The 18,323-nt window shown below is 44.5% G+C and overlaps 6 non-coding genes across 6 annotated transcripts; all 6 read right to left on the bottom strand.

The window, feature by feature from the left end:
• Positions 1 to 1,009: 1,009 nt before the first annotated feature.
• LOC130324469 (U2 spliceosomal RNA) lies at positions 1,010 to 1,200 on the bottom strand. The gene has a single exon (XR_008869465.1). It is a non-coding gene; the product is annotated as a U2 spliceosomal RNA (small nuclear RNA).
• Positions 1,201 to 3,317: 2,117 nt separating this feature from the next.
• On the bottom strand, positions 3,318 to 3,508 carry LOC130324467 (U2 spliceosomal RNA). Its single transcript, XR_008869463.1, has one exon. It is a non-coding gene; the product is annotated as a U2 spliceosomal RNA (small nuclear RNA).
• Positions 3,509 to 5,586: 2,078 nt separating this feature from the next.
• LOC130324466 (U2 spliceosomal RNA) lies at positions 5,587 to 5,777 on the bottom strand. The gene has a single exon (XR_008869462.1). It is a non-coding gene; the product is annotated as a U2 spliceosomal RNA (small nuclear RNA).
• Positions 5,778 to 7,853: 2,076 nt separating this feature from the next.
• Positions 7,854 to 8,043, bottom strand: LOC130324555 (U2 spliceosomal RNA). The gene has a single exon (XR_008869541.1). It is a non-coding gene; the product is annotated as a U2 spliceosomal RNA (small nuclear RNA).
• A 6,896-nt stretch (positions 8,044 to 14,939) lies between these two features.
• Positions 14,940 to 15,130, bottom strand: LOC130324464 (U2 spliceosomal RNA). The gene has a single exon (XR_008869461.1). It is a non-coding gene; the product is annotated as a U2 spliceosomal RNA (small nuclear RNA).
• A 2,076-nt stretch (positions 15,131 to 17,206) lies between these two features.
• On the bottom strand, positions 17,207 to 17,397 carry LOC130324463 (U2 spliceosomal RNA). Its single transcript, XR_008869460.1, has one exon. It is a non-coding gene; the product is annotated as a U2 spliceosomal RNA (small nuclear RNA).
• Between the last annotated feature and the right edge of the window lie 926 nt (positions 17,398 to 18,323).

Raw genomic sequence — 18,323 nt, 5'->3', positions numbered from 1 at the left:
AGTGCAGCAATGCTTATTCAATACCGCCAGCAGATGGAGACACTGGGGGATAATTTTCTAAGGATTTATACTGATTTTTCCTGTCTGAATTTGTCGCACAGAAAGTTGCAGGCCAAATATGTGTGACATTTCTGCGACTTTAGCTTCTAGAGCATTTTTACAACATTATACATAGGTGCTGAATACATAAAAAGCGACTGTTCAGCGACAGACAAGTCGCATCGGCTGAAAGTAGGCCAGAATGTCAGTCCATGTTGGAGCAGGTTTAGATACAGTCTAAAGTATAGATCTCAAAGTCTGTGCACAGAATTTAGCAAGGGCCTCGCACCTTCTGATGCATCAGGTAGGTGCACAATAGCATAGCCTAACCCTCTGTACTTTGGTCTATATTGATGCGGGACATAGACAGCCAGCTGATGACCAATCCATTAGTGCAATGGATGGCTGGAAGCATTTGTCTTTGCCTTTGCAATACCACAGAAGCAATGCATGGTCAATGTACAGCAATGACACACCTGTGTGAACAGCCAGGAGACCCCCCCCCCCACGTTATGTTACATAGTAACATAGTTAGTACGGTCGAAAAAAGACATATGTCCATCAAGTTCAACCAGGGAATTAAGGGGTAGGGGTGTGGCGCGATATTGGGGAAGGGATGAGATTTTATATTTCTTCATAAGCATTAATCTTATTTTGTCAATTAGGAACATTCAGCACCCACCCGCTATCAAGGCAGCTGCCTATCATGTCATGCCCTACCTGCACAGGTGTGCTGGCTACTCAAATGATCCAATTAAGGAGGCCATTTAGTCAGCAGCAGCAGAAGTCCTGTGCCTGGACGCTCCAACAGCGGCCAGACACAAGCAGAAGCAGAAGCAGCAGAAGCAGCAGCAGCACCACCTTTTGTTTTTTGGCTGCAGCAGCAGCAAGGCCCACAGGGCTGGCTAGCTGGCTAGCCAGCAAGCAGGTAGCAATGAAAGTAGGAATCTTTCTTTTTAACCCTGTAAGGGGGTGGTGCACTGTACCCGAAGATACTGCCATATCGGGTCAATGCATAGGGCGACGGAAGCAAGCTTCGAAATCGGCCCCCGTTCTCAAAAATCCATTTAATATATGGTCCCCAGATAGGGGACGTATCAGATATTAAACTGATAAGAACAGATACTACACTTGATCTTAGCCAAAAGGCCGAGAAGCGATAACCGTGAAAGGGGCGGGCCCAACAAGGTGCCCTTCATGGGCACTATCACTGCTTGCTGTCAGGGAGGCTGCCAGACAATTTTCCATGCACACTCTGGGCTGGGGGGCAGTCAACCACCAGTACACACAGCAGAACCTAAACCCATACCATTATTGCTAAGCAGCAAGACAGGGGCCCATTGCACTCCCACGGGGCCTTTTTAAATGCAATCCATAACCCGGATTTGCCAGGAACCCTTCTTACTCCTCCTACTTGCATGTGACACTGGGCTTAGGATCTGCATAGGAAACACACACACAAGCACACACCTACCTTTGTTGCCTGCAGATGCCTCCTTGGCTGTCCCCAAACGGTATCAAACCAACACCCACGGGAAGCTGTAAGCATAGAGGACATGCCTGCACCCCATTGGACTTACCTGTGTGGGTTAAACCCGGGTTATTTGACAACCTATGGCGGTGATGGTTCTGCTCAGGCAGAGCAGTGCTGATGCTCCTCATAAAGCTGTCGCTGCTGTGAAGGTTCTAGGTGACATCACAAATCCCTATGGTTACATACACAACAAAGCTGGGTTGTTGTTGTTTACACTCTGCAAGGCCTGTGGAAGTGAGTGACATCATAGCACTGTAGTTCTGAGGGTTCTAGATGGATGCAACAATCTCCTGTTGCTTCTATGAAGGCCATAATAGACGACATCACCAAACAGCTCCATAGTCACATACACAGCAAAGGAGAGATGTTGTTTACACCTAGTGATGTCAGTGGTATTGAGTGACATCACAGCACAGTGCTAAGGCTCCTGGGCCTGGACACAGCAGCGGCTGCAATATCTCAACGGAGAATACGTTTATATATATGTGTGTGTGTGCGCGTATATCTATATATATATATATATATATATATATATATATATATATATATATATATATATATATATATATATATTTCTCCGCCGAAATCACTTTTAAACCCATTTCCACCTTTTTTTCCCTTCTCTTCCTCTTACTTTTTTTTCACGTTTTTTTACGTTTTTCTCCTTTTCGCCTCTTTTCTGGGCGTATTATTCTTCTTTTTCTTCTTTTTTTTCGTCTAATGCATACCCCATCAGTGCAGCAATGCTTATTCAATACCGCCAGCAGATGGAGACACTGGGGGATAATTTTCTAAGGATTTATACTGATTTTTCCTGTCTGAATTTGTCGCACAGAAAGTTGCAGGCCAAATATGTGTGACATTTCTGCGACTTTAGCTTCTAGAGCATTTTTACAACATTATACATAGGTGCTGAATACATAAAAAGCGACTGTTCAGCGACAGACAAGTCGCATCGGCTGAAAGTAGGCCAGAATGTCAGTCCATGTTGGAGCAGGTTTAGATACAGTCTAAAGTATAGATCTCAAAGTCTGTGCACAGAATTTAGCAAGGGCCTCGCACCTTCTGATGCATCAGGTAGGTGCACAATAGCATAGCCTAACCCTCTGTACTTTGGTCTATATTGATGCGGGACATAGACAGCCAGCTGATGACCAATCCATTAGTGCAATGGATGGCTGGAAGCATTTGTCTTTGCCTTTGCAATACCACAGAAGCAATGCATGGTCAATGTACAGCAATGACACACCTGTGTGAACAGCCAGGAGACCCCCCCCCCCCATGTTATGTTACATAGTTACATAGTTAGTACGGTCGAAAAAAGACATATGTCCATCAAGTTCAACCAGGGAATTAAGGGGTAGGGGTGTGGCGCGATATTGGGGAAGGGATGAGATTTTATATTTCTTCATAAGCATTAATCTTATTTTGTCAATTAGGAACATTCAGCACCCACCCGCTATCAAGGCAGCTGCCTATCATGTCATGCCCTACCTGCACAGGTGTGCTGGCTACTCAAATGATCCAATTAAGGAGGCAATTTAGTCAGCAGCAGCAGAAGTCCTGTGCCTGGACGCTCCAACAGCGGCCAGACACAAGCAGAAGCAGAAGCAGCAGAAGCAGCAGAAGCACCACCTTTTGTTTTTTGGCTGCAGCAGCAGCAAGGCCCACAGGGCTGGCTAGCTGGCTAGCCAGCAAGCAGGTAGCAATGAAAGTAGGAATCTTTCTTTTTAACCCTGTAAGGGGGTGGTGCACTGTACCCGAAGATACTGCCATATCGGGTCAATGCATAGGGCGACGGAAGCAAGCTTCGAAATCGGCCCCCGTTCTCAAAAATCCATTTAATATATGGTCCCCAGATAGGGGACGTATCAGATATTAAACTGATAAGAACAGATACTACACTTGATCTTAGCCAAAAGGCCGAGAAGCGATAACCGTGAAAGGGGCGGGCCCAACAAGGTGCCCTTCATGGGCACTATCACTGCTTGCTGTCAGGGAGGCTGCCAGACAATTTTCCATGCACACTCTGGGCTGGGGGGCAGTCAACCACCAGTACACACAGCAGAACCTAAACCCATACCATTATTGCTAAGCAGCAAGACAGGGGCCCATTGCACTCCCACGGGGCCTTTTTAAATGCAATCCATAACCCGGATTTGCCAGGAACCCTTCTTACTCCTCCTACTTGCATGTGACACTGGGCTTAGGATCTGCATAGGAAACACACACACAAGCACACACCTACCTTTGTTGCCTGCAGATGCCTCCTTGGCTGTCCCCAAACGGTATCAAACCAACACCCACGGGAAGCTGTAAGCATAGAGGACATGCCTGCACCCCATTGGACTTACCTGTGTGGGTTAAACCCGGGTTATTTGACAACCTATGGCGGTGATGGTTCTGCTCAGGCAGAGCAGTGCTGATGCTCCTCATAAAGCTGTCGCTGCTGTGAAGGTTCTAGGTGACATCACAAATCCCTATGGTTACATACACAACAAAGCTGGGTTGTTGTTGTTTACACTCTGCAAGGCCTGTGGAAGTGAGTGACATCATAGCACTGTAGTTCTGAGGGTTCTAGATGGATGCAACAATCTCCTGTTGCTTCTATGAAGGCCATAATAGACGACATCACCAAACAGCTCCATAGTCACATACACAGCAAAGGAGAGATGTTGTTTACACCTAGTGATGTCAGTGGTATTGAGTGACATCACAGCACAGTGCTAAGGCTCCTGGGCCTGGACACAGCAGCGGCTGCAATATCTCAACGGAGAATACGTTTATATATATGTGTGTGTGTGCGCGTATATATATATATATATATATATATATATATATATATATTTCTCCGCCGAAATCACTTTTAAACCCATTTCCACCTTTTTTTCCCTTCTCTTCCTCTTACTTTTTTTTCACGTTTTTTTACGTTTTTCTCCTTTTCGCCTCTTTTCTGGGCGTATTTTTCTTCTTTTTCTTCTTTTTTTTCGTCTAATGCATACCCCATCAGTGCAGCAATGCTTATTCAATACCGCCAGCAGATGGAGACACTGGGGGATAATTTTCTAAGGATTTATACTGATTTTTCCTGTCTGAATTTGTCGCACAGAAAGTTGCAGGCCAAATATGTGTGACATTTCTGCGACTTTAGCTTCTAGAGCATTTTTACAACATTATACATAGGTGCTGAATACATAAAAAGCGACTGTTCAGCGACAGACAAGTCGCATCGGCTGAAAGTAGGCCAGAATGTCAGTCCATGTTGGAGCAGGTTTAGATACAGTCTAAAGTATAGATCTCAAAGTCTGTGCACAGAATTTAGCAAGGGCCTCGCACCTTCTGATGCATCAGGTAGGTGCACAATAGCATAGCCTAACCCTCTGTACTTTGGTCTATATTGATGCGGGACATAGACAGCCAGCTGATGACCAATCCATTAGTGCAATGGATGGCTGGAAGCATTTGTCTTTGCCTTTGCAATACCACAGAAGCAATGCATGGTCAATGTACAGCAATGACACACCTGTGTGAACAGCCAGGAGACCCCCCCCCCCCCCCATGTTATGTTACATAGTTACATAGTTAGTACGGTCGAAAAAAGACATATGTCCATCAAGTTCAACCAGGGAATTAAGGGGTAGGGGTGTGGCGCGATATTGGGGAAGGGATGAGATTTTATATTTCTTCATAAGCATTAATCTTATTTTGTCAATTAGGAACATTCAGCACCCACCCGCTATCAAGGCAGCTGCCTATCATGTCATGCCCTACCTGCACAGGTGTGCTGGCTACTCAAATGATCCAATTAAGGAGGCCATTTAGTCAGCAGCAGCAGAAGTCCTGTGCCTGGACGCTCCAACAGCGGCCAGACACAAGCAGAAGCAGAAGCAGCAGAAGCAGCAGCAGCACCACCTTTTGTTTTTTGGCTGCAGCAGCAGCAAGGCCCACAGGGCTGGCTAGCCAGCAAGCAGGTAGCAATGAAAGTAGGAATCTTTCTTTTTAACCCTGTAAGGGGGTGGTGCACTGTACCCGAAGATACTGCCATATCGGGTCAATGCATAGGGCGACGGAAGCAAGCTTCGAAATCGGCCCCCGTTCTCAAAAATCCATTTAATATATGGTCCCCAGATAGGGGACGTATCAGATATTAAACTGATAAGAACAGATACTACACTTGATCTTAGCCAAAAGGCCGAGAAGCGATAACCGTGAAAGGGGCGGGCCCAACAAGGTGCCCTTCATGGGCACTATCACTGCTTGCTGTCAGGGAGGCTGCCAGACAATTTTCCATGCACACTCTGGGCTGGGGGGCAGTCAACCACCAGTACACACAGCAGAACCTAAACCCATACCATTATTGCTAAGCAGCAAGACAGGGGCCCATTGCACTCCCACGGGGCATTTTTAAATGCAATCCATAACCCGGATTTGCCAGGAACCCTTCTTACTCCTCCTACTTGCATGTGACACTGGGCTTAGGATCTGCATAGGAAACACACACACAAGCACACACCTACCTTTGTTGCCTGCAGATGCCTCCTTGGCTGTCCCCAAACGGTATCAAACCAACACCCACGGGAAGCTGTAAGCATAGAGGACATGCCTGCACCCCATTGGACTTACCTGTGTGGGTTAAACCCGGGTTATTTGACAACCTATGGCGGTGATGGTTCTGCTCAGGCAGAGCAGTGCTGATGCTCCTCATAAAGCTGTCGCTGCTGTGAAGGTTCTAGGTGACATCACAAATCCCTATGGTTACATACACAACAAAGCTGGGTTGTTGTTGTTTACACTCTGCAAGGCCTGTGGAAGTGAGTGACATCATAGCACTGTAGTTCTGAGGGTTCTAGATGGATGCAACAATCTCCTGTTGCTTCTATGAAGGCCATAATAGACGACATCACCAAACAGCTACATAGTCACATACACAGCAAAGGAGAGATGTTGTTTACACCTAGTGATGTCAGTGGTATTGAGTGACATCACAGCACAGTGCTAAGGCTCCTGGGCCTGGACACAGCAGCGGCTGCAATATCTCAACGGAGAATACGTTTATATATATGTGTGTGTGTGCGCGTATATATATATATATATATATATATATATTTCTCCGCCGAAATCACTTTTAAACCCATTTCCACCTTTTTTTCCCTTCTCTTCCTCTTACTTTTTTTTCACGTTTTTTTACGTTTTTCTCCTTTTCGCCTCTTTTCTGGGCGTATTATTCTTCTTTTTCTTCTTTTTTTCGTCTAATGCATACCCCATCAGTGCAGCAATGCTTATTCAATACCGCCAGCAGATGGAGACACTGGGGGATAATTTTCTAAGGATTTATACTGATTTTTCCTGTCTGAATTTGTCGCACAGAAAGTTGCAGGCCAAATATGTGTGACATTTCTGCGACTTTAGCTTCTAGAGCATTTTTACAACATTATACATAGGTGCTGAATACATAAAAAGCGACTGTTCAGCGACAGACAAGTCGCATCGGCTGAAAGTAGGCCAGAATGTCAGTCCATGTTGGAGCAGGTTTAGATACAGTCTAAAGTATAGATCTCAAAGTCTGTGCACAGAATTTAGCAAGGGCCTCGCACCTTCTGATGCATCAGGTAGGTGCACAATAGCATAGCCTAACCCTCTGTACTTTGGTCTATATTGATGCGGGACATAGACAGCCAGCTGATGACCAATCCATTAGTGCAATGGATGGCTGGAAGCATTTGTCTTTGCCTTTGCAATACCACAGAAGCAATGCATGGTCAATGTACAGCAATGACACACCTGTGTGAACAGCCAGGAGACCCCCCCCCCCCCCCCATGTTATGTTACATAGTTACATAGTTAGTACGGTCGAAAAAAGACATATGTCCATCAAGTTCAACCAGGGAATTAAGGGGTAGGGGTGTGGCGCGATATTGGGGAAGGGATGAGATTTTATATTTCTTCATAAGCATTAATCTTATTTTGTCAATTAGGAACATTCAGCACCCACCCGCTATCAAGGCAGCTGCCTATCATGTCATGCCCTACCTGCACAGGTGTGCTGGCTACTCAAATGATCCAATTAAGGAGGCCATTTAGTCAGCAGCAGCAGAAGTCCTGTGCCTGGACGCTCCAACAGCGGCCAGACACAAGCAGAAGCAGAAGCAGCAGAAGCAGCAGCAGCACCACCTTTTGTTTTTTGGCTGCAGCAGCAGCAAGGCCCACAGGGCTGGCTAGCTGGCTAGCCAGCAAGCAGGTAGCAATGAAAGTAGGAATCTTTCTTTTTAACCCTGTAAGGGGGTGGTGCACTGTACCCGAAGATACTGCCATATCGGGTCAATGCATAGGGCGACGGAAGCAAGCTTCGAAATCGGCCCCCGTTCTCAAAAATCCATTTAATATATGGTCCCCAGATAGGGGACGTATCAGATATTAAACTGATAAGAACAGATTTTTTTTTTTTTTTTTTTTTTTTTTTTTTAAACCTTCAGGTTTGGACATTAAAACATCAAAATCCAACTCCATACTTTGTCATTTAGACTTTCTGAAGTAAAGTCCAACTCATCATTAGGTCTTTCTTTTTATTTTCAATTTCAAACAAACATAAATACCATCACCAATTACAAACTTACAAGATATCTCCATTTCAAAAACTTCCATATCCCCTCAGCATCCTTATCCCCCAAATTCTTCCTATCACACAAATAAACAACATATAACCTATCTAGAATCATCTTAATACAACCCTCCACCGACACGTTTTTTCTTTTGAATACACATAAATTCCTAACATCCCAAAGTACTTCTTTAATAATGGCAAGCAACACAAAAAAAACCCTTTCCTTATCTCTCCCTACCATACTAAGTCCAAACATAGCCACATCATACGACATATACCTAATACCAGTCAATTCTTTAAACAGCAAACTCATCCCTTTCCACACACCTTGCGCCATTTCACAATTCCAAAATACATGCATCACACTCTCAATCCCATCACACCCATCTCTTGGACACCTCTCATACCTTCCAATCCCTCTATTTCTCTGAAATTCTCTTACCGGTAACGCACCATGCAAACTCTGCCATACTATCTCACGTTGTCTATTTGTTACTCCAACAGTCATTATACTCTTCCACACTCTCCCCACATCTACAGCTCTCACCATATTAATTGAACATTCAACTTCCTCTTTTTTAATGTACCCAATCATACTCTTTTTACTCACAAACACTTCTGGACCCACACCAATCAACCTATAATTCTCCAAAAATTTCACCACATATACATACCAACTAGGACACACAAAAGCATAAGGCACTCTCAAATCTCTTTCCAACCAACCCAATTTACATAACACACTGCCACCCAAATATCTCACCATACATGCACAACTCTTTTCACCTCCCATCATTCTTTTCAAAGCAAAAACAATATTCACACCCAGATACACATCAACATTCGGAAAGTCCATTCCTCCATTTTTACCATCTTTCATTACAATCTCTCTCTTAACTCTTTCCATCTTTGTACCCCACAAAAACACAAATAACATTCTTTTCACCTTTCGCAAAACCATATAACTTGGCGGAAACACAACAGCAACATATAACAGTATTGGCAAAATCACACTCTTCACTATCATAACCTTACCAACCATTGACAACTCTCTCAACCTCCAAAAATTCAATTTCTTTTGCACTCTCTTCCCCACATCCTCCCAACTATTTCTACCATCCAACCGTTCATCCATTTTCACCCCCAACACCTGAATAGGCCCTTCCACCCCTTCCATACCAACATCCTCACTCTGAGTCACACCACCAAAACATTTATATTCACTCTTTCCCCAATTGACCTTAAAACCAGACGCACCACAAAACAGACTTACCAATAACTTGGATCTTCTTACAGCCGCAACAGATTCACTTACCACACATACATCATCCATATAAGCCAACACTTTAACCTCTTTACCACGACCCCCCGGAACTCTCACACCTCTCACACATTTATCCTTACGCAATAATTCTAATAATGGTTCCATAGCACAAATAAAAGCACTAGGTGACAAGGGACATCCCTGTCTCACCCCTGAACATACTTTAATCTCCTCAGTCATCCATCCATTAATCAGAATCTTACTATACACTTCCTTATACAACATTCTCACAATATTCACAAAATCACCTGGAAACCCCATTTTAACTAGCACCTTAAACAAAAACCCATGCGACAAACGGTCAAAAGCTTTTTCAAAATCAATTGACAACACACGAACCACCTGCTTTCTACACATACCATCCCACAATATATCTCTCAACAAACACAAATTCTCACTAATTCTTCTTCCTGGCACACCACACACTTGCTCCTCCCCAATCACTTGCTCTATCACGTCCCTCATTCTATTTGTAATCAGCTTTGCAAATATTTTATAATCCACATTCAACAAAGTTATCGGCCTCCAATTCCTTACATCATTCACATCCCCTTTCTTATAAATCAAAACCACTATCCCACTCTTCATACTTTCCACCAATCTTCCATTAGCCCACATATACTTAAAGATACTCTCCATATCATCCTTCAGTACATCCCACAATTTCACATAAAACTCAGCCGGCAACCCATCCTCTCCAGGAGTCTTATTTTTAGCCATACTATCAACCGTCCTTTTAATTTCTTCCATTCCAATCTCTCTCATTAAACTCTCATACTCATTACAATCTACCTTCTTATCAATCACTTCCAGCACTTCCTCAGCCAAACCCCTATCACACTGTTTGACTGCATATAAGTCCTCATAAAACTCTTTCACCACATTCAGTACAGCTTTGCCTCTCACCAAACCACCATCCTTATCATACACACTCACTAAATCATCCTTTCTCCCAATCACTTTCTTAAAAAAATATCTTGAACACTTTTCATCCTTCTCCAATTTGTCCACTTTTGCTCGGTACATTAACTCTTTTCCTCTTTCATTCAACCAATCCTTTATATCTCTTTTCACAGCATCAATCTTACCATCCACTCTCCATCCCTTCTTTTTCAACTTAATGAGAAACCCCAACCTTTTATTCAGCCATTCATACTTCTTTCTTTCCCTAGCTTTCCTTTTATAACCTTCCCTCTTGAAAAAAACCTTAGTTCTTTCTTTAACCCACTCCCACCAACACAATAAATCCAAAAATTATTTTTTCTTCTCACACCATAACTTATACTTCTTAATATACCTATCATATACCTCCTTTTCATCCAACAGTTTCACATTAAGCTTCCAGTAACCCCTCCCACTTATGCAAATCTCATCCAACACCAAACCACAACTCACACGCTCATGATCAGAATAAATCACTCTCTCTTGCTTATACCACATACATCCTATCATTTTGGACACAAAACACATATCTAATCTTGACTCACTCCTTCCACTCTCAGCATGATATGTTGCTAACACAGGATTCACACCACACACTTCAACCACATCTCTTAACTTGAAATCACTCACCATACTCTTAAGCATATTTCCAGAAACATCCGCATCCCTCCCAATCTCACAGTTGAAATCACCTACTAACAACACTGGTTCCTTCCCAGACAAAAAACCCTTAATTATTTCAAACAAACCCACCCTCTCCTCCTTATTCACAGGTGCATAAACATTAATTAACTTAAACTTAAACCCATGTAACCCAACCTCCACCAACACACACCTTCCTTCCCTTAACACCATTTGACTACAAACTTTAAACTTATTATTCCTAAACAAAACCCCAACTCCATCATTTCTATTTACATTAGAGCAAGACCACACTGCTGGTCCATATCTCCACTCCTCCTTTTTTGGAGGAAAATCCAATCCACATTCCTGTAGACAAAATATGTCATTATTAGTTCCTGCCAATTCCTCCAGAATGGCCGCTCTTCTATTCTTATTTTTAAAGACTCTAACATTTGACAAACTAACCGAAAAAGACATATCTAATCAAATAACAACCCATAGGAAGAAAAAACCTAGAAGAGAGTTAATGAACTTTACGGCTCAGTGTCGAGGGAGAAGTTTCTTCTCCAATGCATTTATCCATTTCACCCTCAGATATTGCGGCAAAACGATTACTCGTCTCCACCACCGTCTGCTCCATCTTTTCACCACTGGCACCTCTCGCCGCCTTCCGTGGGGGACGAAAAAGATCTTCCTCTCTCTCTTTAGCACTTTCCTCTTCTGAATTCGACCATTCAACTTTTTGAGTGCCAGACACCTGAGGACTAGGCACCTCTTCAATTCTCACCTCCTCCTCCATCTCCTCTTCAATCTCCTCCTGCACCTTCTCTTCCACCACCGTTGCTTTCTCAATAATAGCAATCACACTCTTTTCTGCCATGTCTGCCTTTGCCTTTTCCCTTTTTTTAATTGCCAAATCTTTTCTGGCCTCTTTCTCCTTCTCCCTCTTAGCCACCTCCGGACAATTTCTATACACATGTCCAACAAGGCCACAAAGATCACAAGTTCTGGGCTGTGGACAAGCTCCCGCTTCATGCCCTGGCATTTTACAATTTCGGCACTTCTTATTACCTGGACAAGCCTCTTTAACATGTCCAAACAGCAAACAATCACGGCAAAACAATGGCTGGCCATAATAATAGACATAACCCCGGTTTCCAGCGATTGAAAAATTGGCCGGTGGGTGTTTCACTCCACCAATGCTCCCAGGATCCAGCTTCAGTTTTACAAAGAACTTCCATGTGCCGTTAAACACACCCAAACTACTAGTTTGCTTCACTCCCCCTTGGACACTTTCACAGTAGATACTTAGAAAGTTCTTAATCATATCCGGGTCTAAGAACGGATTGTACATATGTACAAACAGAGTCTTCACTCCCATCTCAAACAGAGGAAAAAACTTTACATTTTCCAAGACAGGGTTATTGGCATTTCTTTTCAAACATTCATAGAAGTTCTGGCAATCAGCTTCATAGATGAAGGACACATCATATATTCCTTGCTTCCTATTCTCTTGCACACAGAACAAACTATCCATGCCAAAACCGCCCAATTTCTCCACAAGTTCATGTCCAATGTACTCAATCCGATTCTTACCCCGGTCAGAAGTTTCCACCACAAAACGTACAGTCTTCTCAATCGCAGGGAGGTATTCCTTTCCAGCCATTGTTCTTCTCTTGTCTGTCGATTCCACAGTAAGATCACCACTCCGGATTCCTGCTCAGCAGAACACCCGCACCCCTGACCCAGACCAAGTTTACACTTGATCGGAGCCAAAAGGCCGAGAAGCGATAACCGTGAAAGGGGCGGGCCCAACAAGGTGCCCTTCATGGGCACTATCACTGCTTGCTGTCAGGGAGGCTGCCAGACAATTTTCCATGCACACTCTGGGCTGGGGGGCAGTCAACCACCAGTACACACAGCAGAACCTAAACCCATACCATTATTGCTAAGCAGCAAGACAGGGGCCCATTGCACTCCCACGGGGCCTTTTTAAATGCAATCCATAACCCGGATTTGCCAGGAACCCTTCTTACTCCTCCTACTTGCATGTGACACTGGGCTTAGGATCTGCATAGGAAACACACACACAAGCACACACCTACCTTTGTTGCCTGCAGATGCCTCCTTGGCTGTCCCCAAACGGTATCAAACCAACACCCACGGGAAGCTGTAAGCATAGAGGACATGCCTGCACCCCATTGGACTTACCTGTGTGGGTTAAACCCGGGTTATTTGAATACCTATGGCGGTGATGGTTCTGCTCAGGCAGAGCAGTGCTGATGCTCCTCATAAAGCTGTCGCTGCTGTGAAGGTTCTAGGTGACATCACAAATCCCTATGGTTACATACACAACAAAGCTGGGTTGTTGTTGTTTACACTCTGCAAGGCCTGTGGAAGTGAGTGACATCATAGCACTGTAGTTCTGAGGGTTCTAGATGGATGCAACAATCTCCTGTTGCTTCTATGAAGGCCATAATAGACGACATCACCAAACAGCTCCATAGTCACATACACAGCAAAGGAGAGATGTTGTTTACACCTAGTGATGTCAGTGGTATTGAGTGACATCACAGCACAGTGCTAAGGCTCCTGGGCCTGGACACAGCAGCGGCTGCAATATCTCAACGGAGAATACGTTTATATATATGTGTGTGTGTGCGCGTATATATATATATATATATATATATATATATATATATTTCTCCGCCGAAATCACTTTTAAACCCATTTCCACCTTTTTTTCCCTTCTCTTCCTCTTACTTTTTTTTCACGTTTTTTTACGTTTTTCTCCTTTTCGCCTCTTTTCTGGGCGTATTATTGTTCTTTTTCTTCTTTTTTTTCGTCTAATGCATACCCCATCAGTGCAGCAATGCTTATTCAATACCGCCAGCAGATGGAGACACTGGGGGATAATTTTCTAAGGATTTATACTGATTTTTCCTTTCTGAATTTGTCGCACAGAAAGTTGCAGGCCAAATATGTGTGACATTTCTGCGACTTTAGCTTCTAGAGCATTTTTACAACATTATACATAGGTGCTGAATACATAAAAAGCGACTGTTCAGCGACAGACAAGTCGCATCGGCTGAAAGTAGGCCAGAATGTCAGTCCATGTTGGAGCAGGTTTAGATACAGTCTAAAGTATAGATCTCAAAGTCTGTGCACAGAATTTAGCAAGGGCCTCGCACCTTCTGATGCATCAGGTAGGTGCACAATAGCATAGCCTAACCCTCTGTACTTTGGTCTATATTGATGCGGGACATAGACAGCCAGCTGATGACCAATCCATTAGTGCAATGGATGGCTGGAAGCATTTGTCTTTGCCTTTGCAATACCACAGAAGCAATGCATGGTCAATGTACAGCAATGACACACCTGTGTGAACAGCCAGGAGACCCCCCCCCCCCCCATGTTATGTTACATAGTTACATAGTTAGTACGGTCGAAAAAAGACATATGTCCATCAAGTTCAACCAGGGAATTAAGGGGTAGGGGTGTGGCGCGATATTGGGGAAGGGATGAGATTTTATATTTCTTCATAAGCATTAATCTTATTTTGTCAATTAGGAACATTCAGCACCCACCCGCTATCAAGGCAGCTGCCTATCATGTCATGCCCTACCTGCACAGGTGTGCTGGCTACTCAAATGATCCAATTAAGGAGGCCATTTAGTCAGCAGCAGCAGAAGTCCTGTGCCTGGACGCTCCAACAGCGGCCAGACACAAGCAGAAGCAGAAGCAGCAGAAGCAGCAGCAGCACCACCTTTTGTTTTTTGGCTGCAGCAGCAGCAAGGCCCACAGGGCTGGCTAGCTGGCTAGCCAGCAAGCAGGTAGCAATGAAAGTAGGAATCTTTCTTTTTAACCCTGTAAGGGGGTGGTGCACTGTACCCGAAGATACTGCCATATCGGGTCAATGCATAGGGCGACGGAAGCAAGCTTCGAAATCGGCCCCCGTTCTCAAAAATCCATTTAATATATGGTCCCCAGATAGGGGACGTATCAGATATTAAACTGATAAGAACAGATACTACACTTGATCTTAGCCAAAAGGCCGAGAAGCGATAACCGTGAAAGGGGCGGGCCCAACAAGGTGCCCTTCATGGGCACTATCACTGCTTGCTGTCAGGGAGGCTGCCAGACAATTTTCCATGCACACTCTGGGCTGGGGGGCAGTCAACCACCAGTACACACAGCAGAACCTAAACCCATACCATTATTGCTAAGCAGCAAGACAGGGGCCCATTGCACTCCCACGGGGCCTTTTTAAATGCAATCCATAACCCGGATTTGCCAGGAACCCTTCTTACTCCTCCTACTTGCATGTGACACTGGGCTTAGGATCTGCATAGGAAACACACACACAAGCACACACCTACCTTTGTTGCCTGCAGATGCCTCCTTGGCTGTCCCCAAACGGTATCAAACCAACACCCACGGGAAGCTGTAAGCATAGAGGACATGCCTGCACCCCATTGGACTTACCTGTGTGGGTTAAACCCGGGTTATTTGACAACCTATGGCGGTGATGGTTCTGCTCAGGCAGAGCAGTGCTGATGCTCCTCATAAAGCTGTCGCTGCTGTGAAGGTTCTAGGTGACATCACAAATCCCTATGGTTACATACACAACAAAGCTGGGTTGTTGTTGTTTACACTCTGCAAGGCCTGTGGAAGTGAGTGACATCATAGCACTGTAGTTCTGAGGGTTCTAGATGGATGCAACAATCTCCTGTTGCTTCTATGAAGGCCATAATAGACGACATCACCAAACAGCTCCATAGTCACATACACAGCAAAGGAGAGATGTTGTTTACACCTAGTGATGTCAGTGGTATTGAGTGACATCACAGCACAGTGCTAAGGCTCCTGGGCCTGGACACAGCAGCGGCTGCAATATCTCAACGGAGAATACGTTTATATATATGTGTGTGTGTGCGCGTATATATATATATATATATATATATATATTTCTCCGCCGAAATCACTTTTAAACCCATTTCCACCTTTTTTTCCCTTCTCTTCCTCTTACTTTTTTTTCAAGTTTTTTTACGTTTTTCTCCTTTTCGCCTCTTTTCTGGGCGTATTATTCTTCTTTTTCTTCTTTTTTTTCGTCTAATGCATACCCCATCAGTGCAGCAATGCTTATTCAATACCGCCAGCAGATGGAGACACTGGGGGATAATTTTCTAAGGATTTATACTGATTTTTCCTGTCTGAATTTGTCGCACAGAAAGTTGCAGGCCAAATATGTGTGACATTTCTGCGACTTTAGCTTCTAGAGCATTTTTACAACATTATACATAGGTGCTGAATACATAAAAAGCGACTGTTCAGCGACAGACAAGTCGCATCGGCTGAAAGTAGGCCAGAATGTCAGTCCATGTTGGAGCAGGTTTAGATACAGTCTAAAGTATAGATCTCAAAGTCTGTGCACAGAATTTAGCAAGGGCCTCGCACCTTCTGATGCATCAGGTAGGTGCACAATAGCATAGCCTAACCCTCTGTACTTTGGTCTATATTGATGCGGGACATAGACAGCCAGCTGATGACCAATCCATTAGTGCAATGGATGGCTGGAAGCATTTGTCTTTGCCTTTGCAATACCACAGAAGCAATGCATGGTCAATGTACAGCAATGACACACCTGTGTGAACAGCCAGGAGACCCCCCCCCCCCCCCATGTTATGTTACATAGTTACATAGTTAGTACGGTCGAAAAAAGACATATGTCCATCAAGTTCAACCAGGGAATTAAGGGGTAGGGGTGTGGCGCGATATTGGGGAAGGGATGAGATTTTATATTTCTTCATAAGCATTAATCTTATTTTGTCAATTAGGAACATTCAGCACCCACCCGCTATCAAGGCAGCTGCCTATCATGTCATGCCCTACCTGCACAGGTGTGCTGGCTACTCAAATGATCCAATTAAGGAGGCCATTTAGTCAGCAGCAGCAGAAGTCCTGTGCCTGGACGCTCCAACAGCGGCCAGACACAAGCAGAAGCAGAAGCAGCAGAAGCAGCAGCAGCACCACCTTTTGTTTTTTGGCTGCAGCAGCAGCAAGGCCCACAGGGCTGGCTAGCTGGCTAGCCAGCAAGCAGGTAGCAATGAAAGTAGGAATCTTTCTTTTTAACCCTGTAAGGGGGTGGTGCACTGTACCCGAAGATACTGCCATATCGGGTCAATGCATAGGGCGACGGAAGCAAGCTTCGAAATCGGCCCCCGTTCTCAAAAATCCATTTAATATATGGTCCCCAGATAGGGGACGTATCAGATATTAAACTGATAAGAACAGATACTACACTTGATCTTAGCCAAAAGGCCGAGAAGCGATAACCGTGAAAGGGGCGGGCCCAACAAGGTGCCCTTCATGGGCACTATCACTGCTTGCTGTCAGGGAGGCTGCCAGACAATTTTCCATGCACACTCTGGGCTGGGGGGCAGTCAACCACCAGTACACACAGCAGAACCTAAACCCATACCATTATTGCTAAGCAGCAAGACAGGGGCCCATTGCACTCCCACGGGGCCTTTTTAAATGCAATCCATAACCCGGATTTGCCAGGAACCCTTCTTACTCCTCCTACTTGCATGTGACACTGGGCTTAGGATCTGCATAGGAAACACACACACAAGCACACACCTACCTTTGTTGCCTGCAGATGCCTCCTTGGCTGTCCCCAAACGGTATCAAACCAACACCCACGGGAAGCTGTAAGCATAGAGGACATGCCTGCACCCCATTGGACTTACCTGTGTGGGTTAAACCCGGGTTATTTGACAACCTATGGCGGTGATGGTTCTGCTCAGGCAGAGCAGTGCTGATGCTCCTCATAAAGCTGTCGCTGCTGTGAAGGTTCTAGGTGACATCACAAATCCCTATGGTTACATACACAACAAAGCTGGGTTGTTGTTGTTTACACTCTGCAAGGCCTGTGGAAGTGAGTGACATCATAGGACTGTAGTTCTGAGGGTTCTAGATGGATGCAACAATCTCCTGTTGCTTCTATGAAGGCCATAATAGACGACATCACCAAACAGCTCCATAGTCACATACACAGCAAAGGAGAGATGTTGTTTACACCTAGTGATGTCAGTGGTATTGAGTGACATCACAGCACAGTGCTAAGGCTCCTGGGCCTGGACACAGCAGCGGCTGCAATATCTCAACGGAGAATACGTTTATATATATGTGTGTGTGTGCGCGTATATATATATATATATATATATATATATATATATATATTTCTCCGCCGAAAT

This window comes from Hyla sarda, unplaced genomic scaffold, assembly GCF_029499605.1.
Source record: "Hyla sarda isolate aHylSar1 unplaced genomic scaffold, aHylSar1.hap1 scaffold_265, whole genome shotgun sequence".
In the NCBI taxonomy this organism is placed as follows: Eukaryota; Metazoa; Chordata; class Amphibia; order Anura; family Hylidae; genus Hyla; species Hyla sarda.
This window is presented reverse-complemented; position numbering and strand designations above follow the sequence as displayed.